The sequence below is a fragment of the Moschus berezovskii genome, chromosome 8 (assembly GCF_049115385.1).
Source record: "Moschus berezovskii isolate FMDL1 chromosome 8, NW_MosBer_1.0, whole genome shotgun sequence".
Taxonomy (NCBI): Eukaryota; Metazoa; Chordata; class Mammalia; order Artiodactyla; family Moschidae; genus Moschus; species Moschus berezovskii.
Genome location: NC_142467.1, coordinates 3,271,753 through 3,297,766, shown reverse-complemented (window position 1 = coordinate 3,297,766; position 26,014 = coordinate 3,271,753). Strand labels below are relative to the sequence as shown.

At 38.4% G+C, this 26,014-nt stretch overlaps 1 protein-coding gene across 2 annotated transcripts in view; it reads right to left on the bottom strand.

Moving 5' to 3' along the window:
- The window catches only part of FBXL17 (F-box and leucine rich repeat protein 17), a 526,365-nt gene that overhangs the window by 317,054 nt on the left and 183,297 nt on the right, over positions 1–26,014 (bottom strand). The gene's annotated exons all lie outside the window — the stretch shown is intronic.

Here is a 26,014-nt window from a genome sequence, read left to right as displayed (position 1 = left end):
AAACTCATGTCCATCGAGCTGGTGATGCCAATTATACACCTTAAATATACATAATTTTCCTTTGACAATTACATCTCAATAAAGCTGAAAAAAAGATTTCAAACATTTTTTTTTAATCCTAAAAACAAGTCTGAAAGTAAAAAATTAAAAAACAGAATGAAGATGTTACTTGGAACACATGGAAGGAAAGCAGGAGCAGGGATCTAAAAACAATCATATTTAAATCCCTAATTGTGGTCCCTGCAGGTGTGCCTTCCTCGGCCCACAGAATTCAGCAGGGGCCTAAAGGAACAACCAGTGGCAGTCCTCCCAGAAGACCCTTGGCAGAGGCTGGAAAGGAAGCGGAGCCCATCCTTTTGCCCACCCCGCTCCTGGGTCTTGGGTGAAGGTCAGCCAGCCCCTACGCCGTTTTGCCTCCAAGGTGGGAGACACCAGGCCCCTGAAGGACAGGTGGGAGATTTCCTTTTCAGCAGCCCAGACTGAACTTAAGTGATCACCTCTCTGTGAGACCCTGGGGGGAGAATCCTGGCATGTTGAAAGGAAAAAACAACAACAACAACAGGGCAAACTTACCAGTGGGTGAGTTCTTATCACCAGGCACCAGCATCCCAAGGCCTCCACACAGGCCAGCCTCTCTCCCCGGTGCTGCTGTAGTTGGCAGTCACACACTGGGCAAATTACAAGTCAACTCGGCACCCAGAATTATTTTCTCATTTGGACAGGAAAAGTTTACTCATCCCCCAGTACGTAAAATGGAATATAATTGCAGTAGGAATTTTAGTTAAACTATCTCACTTCTATCCCTGTTAGTCACTGAAAATAAGCTGGAAAATATAAATGAGAGCCAGGGACCACCATGTTTCATCGGTAGAGCAATGAGATTTGGTATTAATATATAAACAGCAGTTAAAGGAAGTCACTGTACAATATGTAACATTCCAGATTACACACAAGTGCAATATACAGTAATTAAAAACTACCTACTCATGCAAATTGGAGAACACTGACTCCCTTGACTATAGGAACACCGAACAGGGTTTCAGAGCATGTTCAACAAAGTGCATAGAAGTGATGAAAGTGAAAAGCAGCAAAAGCATTATACAATCACCCAGAAATCACGTGGCTGTGTTAGAGGTAAGTACTGCCAAGTATCAACTCACGAAGGCAGGGAACACAAAGGTTCTGCTAACTGTCCTTCCCCAAATGTACAGTCATGGCAGGTGTCTGACAAATACCTGGCTAGTGAATAAATGATAAATAAACAAAAACATACTCCGGAATTTTCTCTCACCAATTCTTGGATCACACAACACTTACTTCTTCTAATGTTCATCAGATATAAAAGAAATATGTGAATACTGCTTCTCTACAGGGTTCACTTGGGATAGAAAAATAATATTTTATTTACGTGACAATGGGCAACTTAATCTCTCATGCCTTGATTTCCTCATTTGAAAAAAAATGGGAACAATAATAGTGTCTACCTCACAGGGTTGTTAGAAATTTACTGTATGCAGAGCACTTAAAACAGTGGCTGGCAGAGTCAGTGCTATATATAAGGGTTAGTGGTTTCTGCTATTATTCCCAAATGATATGCAGGGAGGTATTTAGAATCTAATGGCTATTCACTAGTCTTATTAGCCTCTCGCCACCTCCAAAAGGCAGGGACCGTTTCTTATTCAACTATGTCTTGCCAATACTTATTTCCAGTACCTGGAAATAAGTTCAGTGCCTGGCACACAATCAGTGGTCAAAAAAAGGGGCGGGGGAATACAAATTGCATTGAATTAAACATTAATGTTATAATACTACAACGTTCTCATCTACATCTGAGAAAACAGTCATCTAGGCACATTATGACTCAGAACACGAATTTCCTACACAATAAACCCAAAGGTGACAAGCAGCTTCCTTTAACACTTGATATTACCTAACTAAGGGACAATCACTTCATGGGAAATAGATGGGGAAACAGTGGAAACAGTGTCAGACTTTATTTTTTTGGGCTCCAAAATCACTGCGGATGCTGATTTCAGCCAGGAAATTAAAAGACGCTTACTCCTTGGAAGGAAAGTTATGACCAGCCTAGATAGCGTATTAAAAAGCAGAGACATTACTTTGCCAACCAAGGTCCGCCTAGTTAAGACTATGGTTTTTCCCGTGGTCATGTATGGATGTGAGAGTTGGACTGTGAAGAAAGCTGATCACCGAAGAATTGATGCTTTTGAACTGTGGTGTTGGAGAAGACTCTTGAGAGTCCCTTATACTGCAAGGAGATCCAACCAGTCCATTCTAAGGGAGATCAATCCTGGGTGTTCATTGGAGGGACTGATGCTAAAGCTGAAACTCCGATACTCTGGCCACCTCATGCGACGAGTTGACTCACTGGAAAAGACTCTGATGCTGGGAGGGATTGGGGGCGGGAGAAGGGGATGACAGAGAATGAGATGGCTGGATGGCATCACCGACTCGATGGACATGAGTTTGAGTGAACTTTGGGAGTTGGTGATGGACAGGGAGACCTTGCGTGCTGTGATTCATGGGGTCGCAAAGAGTCGGACACGACTGAGAGACTGAACTGAACTGAAGGGACAGTTACCATGAAAGAGCTTAAAAATGTTTCCTTTTTGCCAGGGTCCAGAATAGTCAACCTCTATTCCTTTATATTCCTCCTTACCATTTCTTTGTCAATTCAAACACCAAACTCTCCATCCTTTAAATGTATTATTGTGACATCAATGGCAAGGAAGGCAGATAAGAAGGTTCAACTGACAATCAAGTATTAGGAAACGGGCTAAAATGTCAACAATGCAGGGCGTTAAAATAGTTTTAAAAATCTGTGCTGAAGATTTGGAAAATGTGTTTAGCATTACAAGCACACTTGTGTGCAAAATAATATGTTAGAATTCTAAGGAAGTGTGGATCTGTTTTATTTATAGATTTAAAATTTTCCACCTAACTCCCATAATTCACCCTGAAATATTTCTCCCTTTGGTTTCAGAAAACTAAAGTCTCAATTGATACCTTGATGCAACATGCTGGATCATCAATAATCTGGCAATAAACTATTTTTCTCTGGCAATAAACCAAGTTTCTCTTCTAACAAGTTTCTCTTTGTAAGCAGTAAGTGATAGTTAAGAAAGCTTTCCCCCAAGTACCTGGAAATAAGACTGTCCTCTAAATTAAACTATAAAATTGATCTGTATAGAACAAATAAGCAAAGATTACGGTCAAAACAGCTCCCAGACCAAAGCAAGAATTTGACATCACATCATCACAATGACATCCACAGAAAGTTATAATTCAGATAAAAGGGTGACTATGTAATTTATCATCCAACGATGACATTCAGCCAGACACAAACCAAGACTGTGCTGCACCAATTTAGACATAACATTCACTCTAAATCACAAGAGGAGTTGGGGAAAATGAATACAAAACAGGAGACAAATTCTGGTGTTGCTCTTCTAAGTATTATAAACTTTGGTACTGCTCTTCCTGTTTCGGGAATATGCCAGTCCTTCGGTAATTAATGATATCTTAGTCCATGTCTGTTCTTACGGTGTAGTTTTGTGCTGCTATTTAACTTGATTACAAAACTTTTCATTCACTTCTGTCTTGCTTCTGCGGGTATATGGTGGGTCTTTTTGGTCACTGGGATAGGTGTGTCTCAAAGCCCGCATTCCAGCACTGTGCATGGTACACTGCAGGTGGAATCAGATGCTCACTGACGGACAGCAATAATAACGAGCACCATGGCAGGCATGCGCTCAGCAGTTCAGGATGTGCCAGGACCTGTCCTAAGCGCTTTACATGCGCAACCACATTTAAGTCAGACAGAAACATGATGGAGTAGGCATTACTGCAATCTCCATTTGCAGACAGGAGAACAAGACAGAGAGAGGCTACGGAACTTACCCGGTGACAAACAGGCAGGAAGTGGCAGAGGCAGAGTTCAGATCCAGACTGTCCAGCTCCAGACATAACTACTATGCTGTACTGTCTCTTAGTGGAAAACACACGTGCTTAAATAATTTATCTAATTATAATTCAACACAACTGGAAAAGGTCAGTTTTCCTTCCAATCCCAAAGAAACGCAATGTCAAAGAATGCTCAAACTACCGCACAATTGCACTCATCTCACACGCTAGCAAAGTCATGCTCAATATTCTCCAAGTCAGGCTTCAATAGTACGTTTGTAAACCAAGAACTTCCAGATGTTCAAGCTGGATTTCGAAAAGGTAGAGGAACCAGAGATAAAATTTCTGTTGGATCATGGAAAAAGCAAAAGAATTCCAGAAAAACATCTACTTCTGCTTTATTGACTATGCCAAAGCCTTTGACTGTGTGGATCACAATAAACTGTGGAAAATTCTTAAACAGATGGGAATATCAGACCACCTGACCTGCCTCCTGAGAAATCTGTATGCAGGGCAAGAAGCAACAGTTAGAACCAAACATGGAACAACAGACTTGTTCCAAATAGAAAAAGGAGTATGTCAAGGCTGTATATTGTCACCCTGCTTATTTAACTTCTATGCAGAGTACATCATGAGAAATGCTGGGCTGGAGGAAGCACAAGCTGGAATCAGGATTGCTGGGAGAAATATCAATAACTTCAGATATGCAGATGACACCACCCTTATGGCAGAAAGTGAAGAGGAACTCAAAAGCCTCTTGATGTAAGTGAAAGAGGAGAGTGAAAAAGTTGGCTTAAAGCTCAACATTCAGAAAACTAAGATCATGGTATCTGGTCCCATCACTTCATGGGAAATAGATGGGGAAACAGTGGAAAGAGTGATAGATTTTATTTTGGGGGGGCTCCAAAATCACTGCGGATGGTGATTGCAGCCATGAAATTCAAAGACGCCTGCTCCTTGGAAGAAAAGTTATGACCAACCTAGACAGCATATTAAGAAAAAGAGACATTACTTTGCCAACAAAGGTCCGTCTAGTCAAGGCTATGGTTTTTCCAGTGGTCATGTATGGATGTGAGAGTTGGACCATAAAGAAAGCAGAGTATTGAAAAATTGCTGCTTTTGAACTGTGATGTTGGAGAAGACTCTTGAGAGTCCCTTGGACTGCAAAGAGATCCAACCAGTACATCCTAAGGCAGATCAGTCCTGAGTGTTCATTGGAAGGACTGATGCTAAAGCTGAAACTCAAATATTTTGGCCACCTGATGCAAAGAACTGACTCACTGAAAAAGTCCCTGATGCTGGGAAAGACTGAAGGCAGGAGGAGAAGGGGACGACACAGGATGAGATGGTTGGATGCCATCACCGATGCAATGGACATGAGTTTGAACAAGCTCTGGAAGTTGGTGATGGACAGGGAGGCCTGGTGTTCTACAGTCCATGGTGTAGCAGAGTCGGACATAACTGAGCGACTGAACTAAAGCTGAAATAATTTATTATAAGTTTTTCAGTTATTAAACATTAAAGTTATTTTTAAATGCACCAAAGTAGGTGATGATTACATCCAGAGTTGGCACAGGTATGGAGAAACAGATACTCTTCTCCAGAGAAACAGTTGTATATTGATATACTCTATGGGGAATGAGAAAGATACATAGAAGTTTATATGTATATTTATCCTTATATGCAGAAATTCCATTTCAAGATTTTAACCCTAAGTAGACAAAAATTAAAAGTATACAAAGACACAGGCATAAGAATATTCATCATACTAGAAATTACTAGAATGTCTATCAATAAGAGATTAGTTAAGTACAATATGTTAAACCCTACCATAAATTCATGAGAAATGATGACATAGATATGTATTTATCAAAATAAAAGTAAATCCACAGTATACTGCTGACATAAATACAGAGAGAAAAACAGCACACACAACGTGATTCCAGGAAGAGGCGGGGGAAGACATGGACACATGTACATGTCGAAAACTGCAGCCACCGAACGTCAACAATGGAAGCATTTTGAGAGTGAGACTTCAGGTAGTCTCCACTTTAAAAGAATAATTACGAAAAGCCTCCTTGTGTATGTGCTGTTACTTTTACAAAGGGGCATCAAAGAAATACAAGAGCGCACCACCTAAGAGACACTCCAGCTCCGTCCGAGGCCATGAAAGAGAACAAGCGTTGATGGCAAACAGGTGGCTACAATGCAAGGTGAGGGACAAGCTCAGCAGAGCGGGACCGAGTAGCCTGAGAGCCAAGGGGAGCCAGTTCCCGGCCCCCCCTCAGCACAAGCACGCTGCGTGGACCCGGCCAAGCCACGGGTGAGCCGGGGCCTCAGCTTCGAAACAGCAAAACGAAAGACCCAGAGGAGGCACCCTCAGAAGCCTTCTGAACACCAAGGCTCTGTGGTTAAAATCTGCAGAAAGCGCAGGAGGAAACATGGTAACTCCTCACTCCCTTGCCAGTCACCGGTGGATTATTCTATAGTCTCTCAGTACATGTTAGTCCCTTTGTACAAGACGTGAAATACCAAAGGCCAGAAAATGAGAACAGCAACAAAAACCCATACACACATGCAGGCACTTGTTCCTGGCAATATTATTATTCCTCAGAGAGCAGGACAGAACACTCACCTAAGGATGGAGCCCACGGGAGACCCCTCACTATCCCAATAAAAGCTCATTTCCAGAGTTGACAGTGCTCTTGTAACATTTCATGCTTATACAGTTAAAAAACTACAATATGATCCAGTTGACATTGTGGTTATTTATATTTCTACTGACAAAAGTCTCAGGAAAAGAGTTAAGTGAGACCTTCATGTTGCATTTCACTGTTACTCAGATATATCAATAATCAAATCTGGAGAGCTGCCAATAAAAATAGAATAAACATCATTAGCATTTTAATAAACCTGCAAGCCAGAGGGCTGGAAAAACAGAGCAAGACAGAGCAAAGGGAAATGAACGTGTTGAGTGCCTTCCCTCTAGCGGTTCGCCCCCGGCAGTCCGCCGTATCCTCCCCACGGCACTCCTGCAAAACACAAGCTCCAGGGAGATGTCGCTGTATTTTAAAAGCTCTCATAGAGCTACCCCAGCCCTAAAGTTCCGGGGATATGTTGTAGTCTTTTTTTTTTTTTTAACTGAGAATAAATAACCTAATTTTTAAAATACTTTCGGAAAGCACTGATCTTTGAGTTATAAGCAGCATCTTGAATGTCAGATAGCCAGAATGTGATTTAATATGTTAATCAAATAGATTCAGATGAAGGAAAAAGTGGTAGGAAGATGAGAGGAAAACAAAAAGAAAGATATGCACGCATATGCAACAGATGAAGAGCCAACAGCGCACAGGTAGATGCTGAATTAGAGCCCTTTGAAACCATGTCCAAATCAGATCCTAGAATTCATGGAATATGTCAGACACAGAATTACACATAAACACACAAAGTAAACAGTTAACTTCCTTAATTTTCCGTCATTATATTTCCTCAACTGAAACAGAAATTAGAAATTGAAAGCCCTGCTTCCTGAGATATTCTGAATTTCATTTAATCTCATTATTCTATGGTGCATCTGTGAGTATGTGTATATGTGTAGACAATCTTAAAATATATTTTAAAAAGTGTGATATTAAAATACATCTGGATGAAAACTGCAAGTGAAAAACATTCACAGAGGTAAAGTAGCTGTGTATTAAGGTATTTTATTTTATGGTAACAAAAGTAGGGATCCCTGTTTAAAAAAAAACAAACTCCATTTATGAATCTGAAAACACTTCACCCATTTAATCTGAAAATAGAGATGTTTACAAAATGAATATACACTAAATGCCTTATTTTCTTCAGATAATTATGAACACTTCCGTGTCACCACACCATAAGCAAAAAGTAACCTTCCAGAATCTGCTAGTGTCTTTAAAGCGCTTGACTTAAGACCTCTGCTGTCAATTTGCAGGGAACCGAAGTCTACAGTGGTGACAAAGCATTGATGATGGATGACGCCACCCAAGCCACCGTTCTGATAACAGACTAACGATTCAGACTCAAGCTGCTTTTGAAACATGATTAAGCCTCCAAACATTTCACTATGGTAGGTTCTCATTACCCCAATCTTATAAAAGAGAACTTAAATAAGTTTTTTGTTTCTTTTTTTATAAAAGAGAACTTAAACAAGTTTACCAAGGTTATATAGTGAATGACAAAGTCTGGAGCAACAATAACAACTCCCATAGTCCTCTGCGAGCCCTATTCATTAGTACTGCAGAGAAGACTTTCAGAGAAATTTATTTCATTGTTCTGCGTCTAACTGACCTTCTCTGGTAGCCACTGGCAAGTGTTTGCCAAAATGTCACTGCCCAGAAAACTTACAATGCCATGTATTACAAAGTGAATATGTCAAGAATCAGATGAAAATGTCATCAGTGACACTGACAACAGTAAAAGAAAATATTCTACACACTTAAGGAATGGAAGAAGAGCTAAGTTAACGGGGAAAAATTTACTGAGAGTGTGTCACCAATGACTCCATTAACAAAAAAGTAAAAGAGATCACAGCTCTAAGTAAGGAAGGAAGACACCAATTAAAGGGGGCGCAGTTCCTGGGAACCAAATGCTTTGTATGGATCAGAAAGGGTAACAGACTCCTTCCACAAGGGCTTCTGGGAAAGCTACAACATCTCATTTAGAGAGCACCTCAGTATTCCCAGTGGAGACAGAGGCAACACACCTAAGCACCTGTGAGAGCTCTTCAGCGCTGAATCCCAAAGTCACTGGGTTTCTTATTTGCATGTGAAAATGAATGACATAATTTGTGAATGTCAAAAGCAATCACATCAAATTACACAGAAATTTAATTTGAACAAAAATTTCCACCACATAGCCTTTCTTTAAAATATAAAGTCAAAAGCTGTCAATTTTCCTACTCTAAAGTCTTTGGAAGTTAAGTTTCACTTGCACAAATTCTTTTTTTTTTTTGTAATTAATTTATTTTTTATTGGAGGCAAATTATTTTACAATATTATATTGGTTGGTTTTGCCATACATTGACATGAATTCGCCCCGGGTTTACATAAGTTCCCCCTCCTGAACCCCCCTCCCACCTCCCTCCTCCCTCCTCCCTTTATCCTCCCTCTGGGTCATCCCCGCATGCCAGCCTCGAGAATGTCATTGAAACACGTATGTTGTCATATGTGAAATGAATCACTAGTTCAGGGTCAGTGCATGTTACAGGATGCTCGAGGCTGCACAAATTCTTGAAATCAAACAACCCAGTTCGGTGTGTCTACTCTTTTGAAATTAAAAAAAGTAATTTCACTTTTAAAAAAATTACTTTTACACTAAGACTGAGTATTTATTTTAAATGGACTTAGCTTGCAAATGTGATTCTCAAAATAAATGATCGCAGCTTGATACTGTTGATTAGAATACATTTTGGGTATATTCTGGAATTATCACCTGTATATGATTAGCACTTTTAAATAACAGCTTTATTAGAACTTTGAGAATAACGTGCATATTTTTGATTGCCTGCCTGAGGATGAGCTGCACTGAAGATTAACTACAGTCCAGGTTTAGACCTAGAAGCTTTGTTCCACCTAAATGCTTACTGGACACTAATCCCCCAACAATGAAATGAAATCAATGCCAATTAATACCAAAAATGTGGAGAGCACATGTTAGGACTTCCTGCTACCCTGAATTCCTTACTATTCCACGGTCTCCCCAACATGTACTCGCAAGCTCATCAGTGTGGATCACCACAAACTCTCAATTCTTTTACCTGAGAACAGTGTGCACTGCACAACCTATTTAGCAGATTGAAATATAGGCTACAACTAACAGCGGCAAGTTAGTGAAGACAAACGTGACCATTGCGATGAAACATTAGAAAGACACTGTCAGTGGGGAAAGCACAAAAGTAGCAACGGGAGTGTAAAGTTATGCTGACTTCGTCTCTTTGAAAACAGCTACATTTTCAAAACAGGATGCCAGCATCAAGTAGCCTGCAGTTCCCATGTGGATGTCTAAACATCTGTGGAGCCTGCCCGGTGATACTTCATACTTCTCCCCCTCTAACAAGCTTCACTGTTACATGTTACATTTGTACTTGGAGATGACTGCCAAAAGCCATCACCAAAAAGGAAAAAAAGATAAAGCTCCTCTATAACCTAACAATGCTGTCTTGGTACTGGGAATAAATTTGTAAAAGAAAAATCTTGGAAACAAGAAGAAGATGGACAACTATATAAAGCTACAAATTATTAAACATTTGTAATTCCAATAAGAACACGGTATGCAAAATATGAACCGTATGATAAGTAATATATATTTCTTTGAATATACTTATCCAACAAATGTCTATAAATCAGCAAAAAAAAAGTTACAGAAAACTCTTCTGTTTTGTTTCATTTTTTAAATTCCTTACTAAGTTTAATGAAGAAAGCCAGGGCATTGTCATGACATATTTTGTCATCCCTTTTCCAAATAAATTGCTGCTGCAAGGATATCATATTTTTTCCAGATTTCTCTCCCCTTGCCTTCCTTCAGGTTTTTAAATTCAGCAAGGTTAACATGTTGTCACACTAAAACGGTACCCATGAACCTCTCACAAAACCACCACTCTGTTAGAGAAGTCAGTTTGTGCCTCTTTAACTCTTCAATTACATTTATAAAGCATTTTTAAAGGTTAAGTCTACACTCATTACATGAACTTGACTATTTTGACTGACTTATTTTGATTTGCTCTATTTCTTGACCAATATGAACAGTTCATTTTCTTTTTCTTTTACCTTCAACACTAGCTCATGTTCACTAGGTTTATTTGTATTGCCATCTAATCAATCAACACACATTTATGAAACTTCTGGTTAGAAGCCCAGGACTACAGAAAAGACAAAATTCCCAGATACAGTTTTAATTCCTATGCAGTTATCAATGTCACATTCTAAGAAATTTACAATCCATCTGAGTATAAACTAAAACTAAAAGAAAAAAATTCAACCTACTCTCTCCAAATGTGAGATTCTCCAGGTATCTATTCACACAAAACAAAATATTCATCTCTCTCTGTGTGTGTAATACAACAAAACATCAAAATACTAAAACATATTGGTAACTTGCTAATGGAAAAAAAAAAGATTAATCAAAACCAAAAATAAGAACCAAGTTTAAATTCAAGTTAAAAGGAAAACAAACGGAAATTATATTTCCCAAATGAAACAACTTCTCAAAATACCATAATGAATCACGGATGGAAACGTTTCCAGGCTTTATTAACAGGCAGTAAAGCCCTGAGGCAGGTTTGATTAGTGTGCCGCTCTAGCAAACGGTGAGATGAGCTACGGTATACACATCAAAACCACCTACTAGTCTTAACTAGTTTACTGATGTATGGTCTTTAAGGTGATAGTTAAAAGTAAAAGCATTAAAACATGAAAAGACTCTCACTTCTATTTGTGGAATTTTTTGTGGTATTTTTGTCATAGGTGTTAGTACCATTATTGACTATATGCCATAGAAGTTATGTCCTTACAAGACTTATTATTAAAAAACACAGATGTTAAAAACAAACAGAACAGTGATTAAGTTTCAGCCATAATTCTTCTAAGTGGCGGACTCTCCTTTCCACTTCTCCCTGACTATAGACAATAGGGTAGAAAAGGCTCTATTCTGAATAATATGAAGCACGGAAAACTGTTTTAAATATATCCAAAATCAAGGCCCTATACTTACGTACTTTTAAGTTTGTATCCACACTACACCTTTCAGAAGACCTGTCTTTTTCCCCTTGCATTTTTTTAGGCAAATACTCAAAATTAAACAGAAACACTAGAAACTTCAAATGGATGTTATTTTATTGTAATTTTATTTAATCAAGGATATTTATTATAATGCAATTTAGCTAGCACTTATATTCAACAGACACTACTAGTAGGTTTAACTGCTCATTGCAACTAAATGTATTTTAACACTTAGAATAAGCTTTCGTGGCAAGTTTGGGAGATGGGACTGGGGTCAGGGAGATCTGCACTCAGTCCTGACCGTACTTACTAGTTTGACTGTCAGCAAGATCCTTTACCTTTCTGAGTCTTTTTTTTTTTAACCTCATAGAGTATAATGATACCTATAGGGCTTTCCCCGGTGGCTCAGATCCGCTGGAGGAGGGCAAGGAACCCACTCCAGTATTCTTGTCTGGAGAATCCCACGGAGGAGCTTGGTGGCCTACAGTCCATAAGGGTCGCAGGGAGTCAGACATGACTGAGCTGACTCAGCACGCACGCATGCAATGACAGCTATGACACAGAGTTGATGTGATAATTAAATAGGGTAACGAATAAAACACTCTTGGCAACTTACTGTAAAATTTCAACATAGATCAGCTACAAAATCACTGTCTTGAGTAACAAACCATGCCAAAACTTCTCAGCTTAACAAAACCACCCTTATCTGCTCACGGGTCCCTGGACCACGGGTCCCTGACCAATTGCTCAGTGGCCCAGTCCTGCTGATTTTCTTCACAGGGCTGCAGGAATCCACAGTTCTGCATGAGGCTGGATGGCCTCAGGGACACGTCTGACACATGACCCTGGCTAGACCTGTATCTCCATGTGATCTCCCGTTCTCAGACTACTCTGGGCTTCCTCGGGCGGGGCAGCTTCCAGAAAGGCAAGAACAAAAGTTGCAAGGCCTCTTGAAGCCAAACCTTGGAAGCCCTCCCACAAAATTTCCACTGCGTCCTCTTGGTCAGAGCAAGTCTCAAAGCCAGGGCAGGTGCAAGGGGCTAGGGAGAGAGGCCCTCTTGATGAGAGGACAGCTACATCTTAATGCACATGGGCACACACACAGCGGTGGGCGAAATGCGTGGCTACAATGTGCAATCTTCTACAGCCTGCAAAGCAGTGACAAACTTTCATAACACCTATGCCATCTTTCAACTATAAATAACTGCAGAATCATGTTTTAAAACCAGAAAGAAGAACCAGCTTGAGCTTTCCCCAATCTAGAGAACACTGCTCTGTTGCTTCAATGACAGACTTAAAGGAAGACGAACATCCAGACCTAGGGACCGATACCATCATTTACATTTCTTTGTTTTTCTGTGTTCTAAGAGTCCTCAACATTTTTCTATTTAATCAGTATATTTATTTTCATCTGATTTGATATTTTAACGTTCAGCATGTAGTTTTCTAGTCAATTCACAATGAATAGAATCACCAAGAAATCTGGATCAGTATGCTACACTTCTAGAAACTATGACATTTTATTTTAAAAAGAAAATAAAGAAAAACATATCATTGCAAAAACTAAATATCCTTTTGTTCTTCTCCATGAAAATGATCACTAGAGAAAAATAGTTTTGTGGTATAGTTCATCAGCGAGGCTTTAGAGATCGATTCATACAGATTTAAGCAGAAATAAAGAAAAAGATTTTTATATCCATTAACAAGAGTTGGACTGTGAAGAAGGCTGATCGCCGAAGAATCGATGCTTTTGAACTGTGGTGTTGGAGAAGACTCTTGAGAGTCCCTTGGACTGCAAGGAGATCCAACCAGTCCATTCTAAGGGAGATCAGTCCTGGATGTTCATTGGAGGGACTGATGCTAAAGCTGAAACTGCAATATTTTGGCCACCTCATGCGATGGGTTGACTCACTGGAAAAGACTCTGATGCTGGGAAAGGTTGGGGGCGGGAGGAGAAGGGGACGACGGAGAATGAGATGGCTGGATGGCTTCACCGACTCTGTGGACATGGGTTTGAGTGTACTCCGGGAGTTGGTGATGGACAGGGAGGCCTGGCGTGCTGTGATTCATGGGGTCGCGGAGAGTCGGACACGACTGAGCGACTAAACTGAACTGAACTGAACAAGCAAAAAGTAGAATGCCAAAGCAAAACTTGAAATGTAACTTATTGTATCAAATCTAATTTTAATGACTATCTTTCTAAATTTTGTGTCACAGCTACAGAAAGTCACTAAATGATAAATACTACCAAAACTTCCTTTAACATGCTGCTGCTGCTGCTGCTAAGTCACTTCAGTCGTGTCCAACTCTGTGTGACCCCATAGACGGCAGCCCACCAGGCTCCCCCGTCCCTGGGATTCTCCAGGCAAGAACACTGGAGTGGGTTGCCATTTCCTTCTCCGATGTGTGAAAGTGAAAAGTGCATGACTATCTCTAAAGGATTCAAGAGCCACAGTCCTTAATCCAATACAATACAACTGCTTTGGGTAATTTCATGGGGCAGGATATTCTACTAAACACACTGCGTGATAAGAGCTGCTCCTTAAGGAAGGAGAGAAATGAAGGAAATAACTACTTGCTGTTTGACAATATGGTGAACAGAGAAGCAGTTTGGCGAATGGTTAATTTCCTAAACTTGACTTTTTTTTAGCTGAGGTTCAGTTACAACATGTTTCATAAAGAAACAGTTGGAAACTCAAGTCGTTTTCAATTTTAGACAAATTGGCACTGCCAAAATTATAATACTTGACAAAGGAAAACTTTAAAAACAGAGGGATGCCTAATCTGATTTTTAAGACATTCAAAAATCCTGATTACGTTACGAGAAGCCATATGAGAAGCCAAATACACATCTGTCCAGAGAAAATGCCACCAGCCGGTGCCGTCTTTGGTGGTTAGGGACATTCCTCCTATGTGAACAAGCCTCCTTAGTGGGCATTATTGAAATTAGATAATTCGAATCGATAATTACAGATTAAAGATAACCCGGTGCTACCGTTCGAGAAAGATAATCTACTCAATTTACTTTTAAAGGAAATCTTGTGTGTCTAACATATTCCCATTTTGCTTTAATTATCTCAAAGTCCTACATGAGTGACAGATCTACTATATAGGTTCATATGGAATAGTCACCATATTTGAAAAACAGTGACAATTCTAACATTCTTTCGTTATATTGCTTACTAATCTTAATTGCCATGATTTCAAAAGACAGTTCCAAAGTGCATCTTGAACAAACAGAAAAGCAATTAGCCTAAATTAATTGCTTTGCTGATGTGATTTGCAGCAGGGATGCTCGGTGGTTTTGCAACTCCTGCCAGTGCTTTCACAAGTTGATGTTCTGATGATTTTTTAGCCTATTTTTGCACCAGAGCAATTAACCAGATAATTGTTCTAATGTGAACCTGCCCTTAATCAGTATGCTTAGGTTCATACTAACAATTAACCAAATATTAAACATACACTTAAACAGCAGCACTTAAAAGTGCTACAGGAAGAATAAAGAAAAAACTTGCAACAGTTTCCTCATACAGCCATACTCTTCTCACCAAGAAACAGAGAAAAAAGCTGTAACTGTCTCCTCTGCCTCTTTTCAATTAATATAAGATATCATTACATATGAAGAGCAAAGTTTCTGGGTCTTTACTTAAAAGTATTCCAAAGACTCTATTCAAAAGACAGAAGCCAATGATTCAACATTAAAACCTATGAGGAGGGCACGGCAACCCACTCCGGTATTCTTGCCTGGAGAATCCCCATGGACAGAGGAGCCTGCAAAGAGTCGGCCATGACTGAGAGACTAAGCACAGAGCACACTGTCCAAGAAACAGAGCTACTGCTTTCAGATAGAAAGTATGTAATACATAAAGCAAGCTCTATCTGAATCCAGATAAGGACAGTAGCCCTTACTTTAGTAAGTATCAATTTAATTCAGAAATAAAAAAACTTGGGAGAAAGAGGACATTGAACCAACTGCCTGGATTTTAACCAGAGCTCAAGCCAAATTTAAAAACAAACTTACACATCCTACAAAAGCAGCATTTATAATTCCCTCAACACACAGGTATTAACTGCTTCTCTGAGCTGAGCTCTATGCGAGGTACCCGGGGCTGAGGTTGGGACAGATGGCCAAAGACAAAGAGGCAGGTTCCCCTTACAAGGAGAGAGTCATAAGCAAAACATTACACAGCCACACAATGTCGGCTGCCATGGATTCAGCCACAGCGATGTGATACAGCACTCAGTATAACCACCATTGCTATTTCCTCTTTTCCTTAACAATGAAGGAATTCGCATTCATTTTAAGGCAAATTATTGGCAATGCAACTAGAACTGTTAATGAAACAAGTCTCATTAACTTCTGAACTTCAGTAAGCAAGGAGTAATTTTATACTGCCTTAGATTAAATATTTTATCAGTTGAGGAAGGATACACATAAAACCTTTCCCTCTTCATGAGGCAAAAAGGTTCAAGCTGAAAGTACTCTGTCATTCGTCATGTCGTCATGTCTTCTTTTTTAATTTCTAAAAGGACCATCATACAGAAAATGACCCCAGCACATACATGTCAGGTCTGCCATTTTTAATTATTACCAGTCAAGTTCCAGCAATTTTTCCTCTGGTTAAACATGGGTGTACCTATCTTCTAAGATATTGCTGTACGCCACTGTTCATAAAATATTTTAGGCTGAAGCAAAATCTCTTGCACAAAATTAATAACTAATCACAGGAGATATCACCTCAAGCCTTTTACAAGGAAATTGTCAGATTTAATCACCTTTCCCATATTTTCACTATTTACTGGGCTTCATTTATCATGCATTTTAAAATTCTGACAACAGTGAGTTATTTTAATTACCATTTCTGGTTGGGGATTAAGAATAAAACAACTCCTCGGGGAAGGGGAGGCAGGGCAGGAAGTCAAATATTTGTCTGAACAGTCAATAAACTATTATTATTTTCATCAATAGGTGAAGATTTTGTTCAATGTTAGCAATTTTAAAATGGGTTTGAGGTTAGGAAGCCTCCCAATGCACAACAGTGCATTCTTCATCATATAAATTGTGTCCATCCTTTCCCATAATTTGATCATAAATTATGATTTCATAACATATAAAACATGATTTTTAATCCCACAAACTAACTGCTTAATATATACATTCACTCATCTTTATATTGCCCTAAAAACACAGAATCAGTAGCAATATTTAAACAGCACATCCAGGAATACCAATAATATGGTACTATAAAAGCTCTATTATTATTACTTAAAAAATGTTTACTTACACATTATCATCGCTCACTAGGAACCAAAGACAAAGTGGAAATTAAAAATTACCATTATATGTTGGAACTGTCATAAAAATTGACATTATTCCACAAGACAAAATAATGCGAACACGGAGAATCAATAAGACAATCTCATCCACGTCAAATCCAGCTTCCATCCCATCTTCAGAACTGGAGTTAAATATCAAAGCTGGCTGACACAGATAAGATATAGGTGATCTCATATAGATTTTCCTTTCAAGTAACTGCTAGGTTAAATGCTTCAGTGCTATACATTAATTAATATTTCCTTTAAGTGATATTCAATAATTAGAATTACTCAAAAAACCAGTATCAGAACTGATATCCAGTATCACTACATACCAAACAATGAAAAAGTACCTTTAATTTGAATTTCATCTGAGGATAAAAGCACACATCATTTCATCAGAGAAACTTTCTGTTCTATAGAAAAATATCATCAGCTATTTGAAAAATCACATATACCATACAGATTAGTTATGGCAGTTATTTTTTTACCAAAGGTACTGAAACATTGAATGAAGTTAACTTCCTTCTTTTTAACTCAGTAATACTTACTCAAAGTATATAGCACCTAGTATTCTCCTTTACTCTGCAATGATTAATTTATTACAACTGACAGAGAGCATCTATAGAAACTAAAATATTTATAAAAATAAAGGTGCATCATCACATGCTTAAACAAATATCTACTCTAAATTCATCTTGAAATTCTTTTTGGTATCAAATATGAGCCAGATGTGATATTAGACATAGAAATGAGCAACACTTTCTACTTTTCCTTAATAAAGTTAGGAAGAAATGAAGAGCATTTGTAAATGGCATTGTTGGGGGGAAAAAATGTTTTTGTTACAAAATTTAGATGTTTTTAAAATCTATAGGTCTTAGTCAAACAAAGCTAGTGGAGGTGATGGAATTCCAGTTCAGCTCTTTCAAATCCTAAAAGATGATGCTGTGAAAGTGCTGCACTCAATATGCCAGCAAATTTGGAAAACTCAACAGTGGCCACAAGACTGGAAAAGGTCAGTTTTCATTCCAATTCCAAAGAAAGACAATGCCAAAGAGTGTTCAAACTACTGCACAATTGCCCTCGTTGCACACACTAGTAAAGTAATGCTCAAAATCCTTCAAGCTAGGGTCCAACAGTACAAGAACGTCCATATCTACACGTTGGATTTAGAAAAGACAGAGGAACAAGAGATCAAATTGTCAACGTCTGTTGGATCATAGAAAAAGCAAGAGAGTTCCAGAAAAACCTCTGCTTCATTGACTACACTAAAGCCTTTCACTGTGTGGATCACAACAAACTATGGAAAATTCTTCAAGAGATGGGAATACCAGACCACCTGACCTTCCTCCTGAGAAATCTGTATGCAGGTCAAGAAGCAACAGTTAGAACCAGACATGGAACAACAGACTGGTTCCAAATCAGGAAAGGAGTATGTCAGCTGTATATTATCATCCTGCTTATTTAACTTATATGCAGAGTACATCATAAGAAATGCCAGGCTGGATGAATCACAAACTGGAATCAAGATTGCCAGGAGAAAAATCAATAACCTCAGAAAAGCAAATGACACCACCATTACAGCAGAACTCGAAGAGGAACTAAAGAGCTTCTTGATGAAGGTGAAAGAGGAGGATGAAAAAGCTCGCTTAAAACTCAACATTCAGAAAACTACCATCATGCCATCTGGTTTCATCACTTCATGTCAAGTAAATGGGAAAACAATGGAAACAGTGACTTTATTTGCTTGGGCTCCAAAATCACTGCGGATGGTGACTGTCGCCATGAAATTAAAAGACACTTGCTCCTTAGAGAAAAGCTATGACAAACCTAGAGAGCGTATTAAAAAGCAGAGACATCACTTGCCAACACAGGTCTGTATATTCCAAACTATGGCTTTTCCAGTAGTCATGTATGGTTGAGAGCTGGAACATAAAGAAGGCTGAGCACATCAGAACTGATGCTTTCGAACTGTCATGCTGGAGAAGACTCTTTGAGAGTCCCTTGACAACAAGGAGATCAAGTCAGTCAATCCTAAAGGAAATCAACCCTGAATATTCATTGGAAGCTGAAAATCCAATCCTTTGGCCACCTGATGCAAAGAGCCAACTCACTGAAAAACACCCTGACCTCCCATGAGGGCAGGAGGAGAAGGGGGTGACAGAGGATGAATTGGTTGGATGGCATCACCGACTCAACGAACATGAGTGTGAGCAAATTCTGGGAGATGGTGATGGACAGGAAAGCCTGGTGTGCTGCGGTCCACGGGCACAAAGAGACGGACGTGACTGAAAGACTGAACAACAACAGGTCTTATCCGAAACTCTCACTTCTCAGATATCCCATAAGGAGAAGAAAAGGAACACTCTACTGACGCTCAGAAAGATCAAGCATAGGCTGAGGTAGGATGACCAGAAAGTTTGCCATCCAAAGCAGGACATGCGGATCACAGAAGGGGCGGCAGCACAAACAGGAACCTGACGGCACCCCAAAACCACAGGGAGGGGCTTAGAGCGCCCTGAGCAAACCAGGACACAGGGCAGGAGGCCTGAGGCAGACAGTGTGCCCCCTGTGGTTAGAGGTGGGGCTCTGGAGACAGAAAAATGGGCTCCAAGTTTGTTTCCACCAGTTAGGAGTTGAGAGTGGTCTAATCTTCCTGGACCTTAATCCCCTCCTTTAAATGAGGCTCATTTCTTCCTCGGGGTTGCAGAGATTAAATGAAACACAGGGTGTGAACACTTTGCACACTGTGTGACACAAATTGTAATAAATGGTAGCTATTACCACCTGCTATTATTAACCACGGTTCAGAAACAAAAGAGAGAAAACATTATACTCCTCAACCTCAGAAGCACTACAAAAAACAAGCATGGTTTTAAAGAGAGGGTCTAATGGACAGGATACCAGAGGCATCATTTTTAAAGATGATCAGGGGACCTGAGGGCTTGTCAGGCGGCACCACTAGTAAAGAACCCACTTGCCAACGCACAAGACATAAGACACGTGGGTTAGATCCCTGGGTCAGGAAGGTCCCCTGGAGGAGGGCATGGCAACCGTCTCCAGTATTCTTTCCCAGAGAATCCCATGAACAGAGGAGACTGGCAGGCTACAGTCAAAGGCATCACAAAGTCGGACACGACTGAAGTGACTGAGCACACATGCATGCACAGGGGACTGGAAGGACACTTAGCCCAGCATCGTGCTGTTCGAGGGATGGCCTTACAAACACCTGACTATAAAAGAGAGGATCAAAAAACTAAGCCAGCCTCAAACGAGTGCCACTCGCTCAGCAACGCTCCATCCTGTCCCTGCAGTTCTCCCAGAACTCAGTAAAATACGATTACTCACTTAAAAATATCCGAATACACACAGAACATATGCAAAACTACGCAGAGAAATTAGGAAAATAAACAAAACTCAGTTTTAGTAAAAGTCCACCCAACCAGCCCGGCCACATTATTAGGCACCAAAGGTATGCAGACAGGCTCCTCCGCAGTCTCTGCAGGCAGCAGAGCCCTGCTCCAAGTACCACTGCGGAGCCGATTCGATGGGCAGCGCTATTTTTAATGCCTCTTTATTTCCAAGTTTTTGTGCTTTTATAGGAGAAAACTGTTCAAACTTCACACTCAGTACTCCAAGGTGAAAAGTATTTCTCTCCTCCAGACCACTTAACTTTAATAGAAAACAAAACATTCTCCAACTCAAATTCAACTATGCCTGCTGGATTTTAATGGATAGGTTTGTCCCCCGCTTGGGCAATCTTTAAACCTCCGTCTCTAGGAGAATTAAGTAATATTAGGGGTTGAAATGAAATAAAATTCTAAGTCCACTGTGACATGACATTCACAGGAAGATGGTAGATTATCCACCCAGTCCTCGAACACTTATAAAAACAATATACAGCATATGTTCACAAAACAATTCTTGGAAATAAAACACAATGGGCACTCAGCAAATATTTTATATCGCCAACACCTGCTCAAATCCTCTCTGAACTTTATTTCTAAATGTCACCGTTTTTTATTGAATCAATGGAAATTTGAAAGAAGAAACAGAATAAACATCCAGAGAAGATCAAGGGAGTTAGAAAAATCTTTATAGAAAGCCTCATTGAGTTTTACATGAGCCAGGGTGCTGTCAGTCTCCCTGAAAGGGGCGGTGGAGTAATCTGTCACTCCATGACTTCAATCTCAGAATGCCTAAAAGACTAAAAAGGGCTCTGTGTGGAAAAGAAAAAGAGAAGAAAAAAAAAGAAAGAAAAGAAAAGTCTTAAGGTTTTTCTAAATTTTATAAACAAAGGAATCATGAATCGAATACTAAGCATTGCAAATAAATTCACTTCGAATCACAGACTTGAAGTTGGAGGTAGTTTAGTATACTAGTTCAACTCTGTTATTCGGCAAACTGTTTATAACACTCCTGTTTGAATTATAAGTCGGAATGAGTTCTCTATTTTGGAAGGCAGACAATGAAAACCAAGGTTTTAACTTATTTTAAGCTGAATTCTGTCTCCCTCTGTAACTTCAACCTGTTGGCCAAAATTCTGAGGTCTGAAATAAGGAAGAACTAATTTAGATAAACTAATTAACTCTCTATTATCTGTTAATATATTTTATCAGACTCAATTTAAAAAGAACTATTTGATTTAAAACTAGAAATCCTTACCTAAAAATCTTTACATTCTGAATTTCAATAAGGGAGAATTCAATTTGTAGACTAGGTAGGGACAGGTGGATATTATAAAATAGATTGTGCTGGGCGGGAATAATAGAGAAATTGAAGAATGGCCGACGAGAAAAGCCCATTACTCATCCTGGAAAGATCGCTGACATGAGAAAATATAGGTCCAGTGTTGCTAGATCTGCAACTTTCCCAAAAGAAGGCCCAAATTCAGATTTTTACATGAACAACCCAATTTTTTAAAGTTGGCAACTTACTCAATTTTTTAAATATTGTATGGGTCAAACAAAACAGCTTTGTGGACTGGACTCAACTCTGGCTCACCAATTTGCAATTTCAAAATATTGTTATTTAAAAGTCTATTTAATGAGAAAACATTTATAGTTACTATTCTAAACACTAGTACATATAAAGAGAAACAGTAACATGTTGCAAATGTTATTTTATACTTAAAAGAAACTAGTCACAACAATCTCAGATTTAAAACTCCTCAAATTTTAGGATGTTCACTGACGCAACAGCCCTCTTTACATAAATATGACTCACGCAGCAAATTAACTCCTTAAAGAAAGTGTCCTCCGCTATCTGTGTTCAACAGAGTCAATACATTCAATTTTGTTTTAAACTGCAATTTCAAAGAATAAGTCTCTAGCTAGGTAAGAACCATTTAGTTCTTTTAAAAAATCATGCAGCTTCTGGACTCTATACCAAACATCAAAAGAAAAGAAAAAAACAACAGTGAAGACCAAATTGAATGTGAAATAGCAAAACAATTATATCAAATACAAGTAAAACATTCCAACAAACTTCCAGTCGGAGAGAGCACAGGAGAAATAATAACCAGATGTTTAATTCAAATCATCAATAGAAATAGTGTCCTCTTTGGCTTTTATTTGTATTCAAAAGCAATGGTAAATGTCAAATAACTATGAGACCATCCTTCTGAATACAAGAAAATATCACACTGTTTAACTCTCTAAATACAAAAAGTGCTTTTTAAAAAACAAAGATAAAGAACAGCATGTCTTAGTCACACAGATCAATTCAAGAACCACAAAATGCTAAAAGGTTCTGTGCGCTTAACAGTAAAGACCTTGAGTTACTAAATATTTTAAAATTTTGAACTTTGAAAATATTGTTAAAATCTTTTAAAATTCAGGATAAATCCTATATCTAAAGATCTGAGAAGAGTATCAAACTTTATCTTCATGTGAAGAATTCATTATTAAAGCTAGCAGCATTAAACACAGATCCTTTTCATAGGCATTAGGTATAAAATAGTATCTAAAGGTTCTATTATAACTTTATTATGAAAGAAAATAATGAGATTCAATTTTTTAAAAAACTAAGACTGTTACGTATAAATGTCAATTGTGTGTGAATTCCAACTATAATGGAAATTGACTCATTAGCCATTTGCTTTTTCTTGTTTGTCCCCATCCAATTTTTACTGCAGTAAAGATGGAAAAAAACACATCCAATCGGAAAAGCCAAAGAAAAAATAAACAAATGGGCTAAATTTAATAGGAATAGTATGACCTTCAGCAGAACAAAAGATGTTGAAAGGATTAAATGAGAACACATGTAAAGTGCCTATCAATTACCTGGATAATAAAGGTTACTTTCCTTCCCTTTATCCTTACAAGGCTCACTATTATCTCACTCATTAAGTCTTATGTCACTTAAAGAGGAAAACCTTTGGGATCAGCAGGAACTCAGTGCCCCACAGTCTGAGGCACAGCACCAAGTATTTAGTAGGGGGTTAATAAATGTTTCCTGATTTACTAGAGTATAATAATAATGAACAAATGTAAAACAGACACTAATTGATAGGCTAAATGCATTAGTGCATTCCAGTGTCCTCCATGGGAAAGGTTACTAACCCATCCCAGCTAAGTGCTGAAATTATAATTAAGTCTGACAGGAAGTCCTAGATTTATACCAATATAATTACAAATATTACTTAGCTTAGTGATAGAGTAGGGCAAGAACAATGAGCTGACTAATTTACATGACACTGCAAAGTGGGTTTTAATGTTTGAAACTCCTATTACAGTACACAGGATAAGTGCAAGTAGTGTAATTAAAACCTAAAAGAGTCTGATCTTTAAAACTCTACTGCTCAACCTCATTAAAATGCATGTTTTCTCAATTAATTCAAACTTTTCCATTAAAAACATAAAAATACACTTTCATTCCTTGCAAATAAATCTCTACAGTACAGCATTTAGGATCAAACACCAAATAATCATTATAGCTAAATAGGAAAAAAAAAAAGACTAAAATATTATGGAAAGGGATTTGAGCAGATGGAACCTAACAAAGGGAAGGAAAGGCAAGGTGAAGGCTGCTCTTTTTTTCATGTGTAAATACCCAGTTATGACTACATAAGCATTTGAAGCACCAGAAGATGAGAAATCCTTAAGTATCTTTGTGTAAATGATACAAATCTAAGCAAAAGCAAAACCTGTTTACTGAGCAGATAACCCTTATGATCATATATGGACTGCATCTTACTTACCTCTGTAGGCTCCAAGTACTGAGTCTTTTCCATCGTTTTCATATCCATTTTGTTGCAGTTTTCACCTTTCAATCTGAAGCATTACTAAGAAGTTTACCTGAATATTAAGCTAATGCTAAACACCTAAAACCACAGGATGATGTTTTTCACCTACTTTTTTTATCAGTTGTTATGGAAAACATTTAAAAGATTATTTTAAAACTTGTCACATAACTGATCATGTGGAAGAAATGTAGATTATAGAAAAAAATTTAATTTTTTAAATGTTCATCAATTTTCTTCAGATTTTGATATATTATTCAGAAACAATAAACACCTTTTATAAATGATGACCATGGATTAGTAAATTTTTCAAGAAAAATGTTACTAAGAAAGAGCCAAGTCAAAAGCTATCACACATAATTTAAAGGGTAATGCTGGTAATTTATAGGAATGTCGCTAGAATTTGCCATTCTTGGGGAAAATGGAGTCTACATGATTTTACTCTTAAAAGGATAAAAGGAAATTAAAAGTGAAAGGGGGAAATGTTAAATTTAAAGCATTATCTGACACAAACTTTATAAATCACTGCTCTATTTTACAAAAAACATTTAAATCTAAATAGGTTCTAATTTTAGCTGAAATAGTGCTTTCTATTTTGAAAGCAATATATTTTTGGTAGCCTTTTTTAAAACTTATTTAATCTTGAAAAGCTATTGAGCAAGAACCTTATCTCATGCCTATATTTAAGAATCCACCTAAACTAATCAGCAGTAGGACTCCCTTGTGGCTCAGATGGTAAAGAATCCATCTGTAATGCAGGAGACCTGGGTTCAATTCCTGGGTCGGGAAGAGCCCCTGGAGGAGGGCGTGGCAACCCACTCCAGTATTCTTGCCTGGAGAATCCCATGGACAGAGGAGCCTGGCGGGCTATAGTCGGGCTATACAGTCCATGATGTGACAAAGAGTCGGACAAACACAGAGTAAGCACAGAATAGTGGTACTCTGCAGTTGTTTTTCATTACAAAGAAGTCTATTTTCAAGGGTTCTTGCATTTTTTTTCCCCTCACGCAACTGCAGAGAAAAACTGACCTATCAATTATCACTGTTTATTTTTAAAACTATTTTTAAAACATTTTAAAATGCTTATTTTTTGAACATTTTACACATCTTTACACTAGGTATTAAACTATCCATCACGTGACTTTAACATTCAAAACAAATTCTATTTATACAGAAAACAAAACGTCATCCTAGAGAAAAGATCTGAATGCATAATGTTTGAAATAGTTTCTCAGAACCATTTCCCTTGATAAATGAACAGTAAAATCAACCACAAAAAGTTGCAAAAATATTAAAGTGACAAATAAACAATATGTCTTGGATGAGTGACAAAGAGAAGATTCAATAGACTTCTGTTGTTATAACTGTTTAGGCAAACATGAATCTTAGCACATAAACTTTGCTGCAAATATAAGCAAATGTGAGTCACACAGTCCTGTCCAACTGTTTGCAACCCCATGGACTGTAGCCCACCAGACTCCTCTGTCCATGGAGTTCTCCAGGCAAAAATACTAGAGTGGGTAGCCATTTCCTACTCCAGCGGATCTTCCACACCCAGGGATCAAATCTGGGTCTCCTCTTTCAGGCAGATTCTTTATTGTGCGAGCCATTAGGGAAGCCCCAAAACTGGATGGGTTAAAAGTATATTTCTAAATGTTTTTCAAAACTTAAAAATATCTATTTTAAAAGTCATGGCTATATCACATTTTCCTTACAGTAGACATGCCTTATTACAATGATAATCAGTACTTAGTACACAGAACACATGCTTCCCTTTGAAAAAGTGTTTTGAAGA